We start from the raw sequence: 1,885 nt of genomic DNA, 5'->3' as shown, positions 1-1,885 counted from the left end.
TATTGGTCCTTTTTGAGTCTGTGCAGGCTTAGGGAGCCCATAGGTATGAATATCAACCATGGCTTAGAGAAAATAGACTTACTCCCAGCTAATCTCCCAGCTATTCTTCCTTGGCTCTCTGAGGTTGGACCTTAATGGATGTTAGGTATCCAGAGAGAAAATGCTCTGGACATACCTGTCAGGATTGGCGTGACTTGGACCCCTGGCCACTCTCAAGGAACATCAGCACCCAGAGCAAAATCAGGGGTCTGTGATCTGCAGCCCCATGTCTTTCAGCTCTTTTTCTGTACCTTCTATCTAGCAGGCTCATGAATGGAAGGACTGTCGTTTTGTTGAGGCTTGTTTTAGGAGAATATAGGGCACAGAAAGATTAGCTGTGTTAACCCTTCAAGCCACATACCAAGATTGCCCTCTAGACTTTCTGGATTCTCTTCTGCTTTTACCTGCCTGTCTTATCCTATCTGCCCATGCCCATCTGCTTGAGCAAGTTCTTGCCTTATCCTTAGTTCTGAGACTCTCATGTTCCAGACTGATGACTTTGGGAGTATTCATAACTATTTTCTGAGAGCTTTGACTAGCTAGCTGCTCCAGACACAACAGCTTGCTAGGTGAAATGAAGGTTCTTACAAAAGGAGTTCAAGCACTGGACCTATCAATTCCAGCAATGTGGAGTGGTGCCTTTCAGTGAAAGCTCATTAGCCTTTGGAGGTCAATGTTTTAATTTGTTTTGTTGAGGGAACTCCAGCAATTTACAGAGAAAAATGTTAGACTTACATTACAACATGACTTCACATTGAATTGAGTATCTGCTTTATCCCAGACTTGGTACTGGGTATTTGACATTCATGATTGAGTTTAATTCTCATCACCCCCTTATAATATTTAGGTGTTATTTCCTTCCATTTTACAGGCAGTGAAACATAAGTTCAGAAAAGTTAGGTACCGTGTCTAATATATATCTAGCAGAGGCAGAGCCAAGATTCAAACCCTGGTTTGTCTGGCTCTGCTCCACCACTCCCACCCTTTAGTCTAACCTGCAGTACAGAAGACCTTACCTGGTTTCAACTTCTTGTGACATTTGACCTGTTTCATGTAACAGGGACCACCTTTCCCCACCCCACTGCAACCCCCTGCCCCCCAACCACCTGCGAAGGTCCTTTGCCAAGACAAAAGGATGGATTCCAGTCCCACAGCTCAGTGAGAGCCTTCCTACTTAGCTCTGGCCTTCGCCACAACTGATGTGCTCATTTGCACAATGATGATACAATGAAGAAGCTCAACATTCAGAGAAAGAATGTAATAGAGTGGTCTGGCCCCTTTCAGCCCCTATTAAATGGAATTTTGACCATACAGTAATCATAATCTGTTTAGTTAATAGGAGGCTCCCTTGCTCAAAAGCTATAAACCTAGATAACATAATGATTTTATTTGAGGAAACTGGAAGAGGACTAGTTTGGATGAGTGAAGGGCCTGATAAGCCATCTCTGTGAGGAAGTCCAGCAGTCAAGTGCAAACGTGGACTAGAGTTGGAAGACCTGAGACTTGGAGAGTTTGAGGAATGATTTGCATAGGTCTGGGTGACAACATAATTAAAGTATATGTGAAAAGGACTAAGGATATGTTTTTTAGGATTCATAGTTAGGGGCTAGAAAGAAGAAGAGAAACAACCAGAGGAGATAGAGAAACAACAATTATATAGGAGGAGGGACTCTAGGAAGGTATCATTTGAAGAAAGTCAAGAAATAAAATATTTCAAGGGGGGAGTGAGTCAAAAGCAGCAAAAAGTAACTAAAGATTAAAGAGAATGAGAATTGAGAAAAGGCTCATCTTTTCTGTCCTTGGTGAAATGTAAGGGAGTAGTTTCAGGCATAGAGATGGGAATTGG

This window comes from Myotis davidii, unplaced genomic scaffold (genome assembly GCF_000327345.1).
Source record: "Myotis davidii unplaced genomic scaffold, ASM32734v1 scaffold1477, whole genome shotgun sequence".
Taxonomy (NCBI): domain Eukaryota; kingdom Metazoa; phylum Chordata; class Mammalia; order Chiroptera; family Vespertilionidae; genus Myotis; species Myotis davidii.
The sequence above is the reverse complement of the archived record's forward strand: the minus strand, read 5'-3'. Positions refer to the sequence as shown.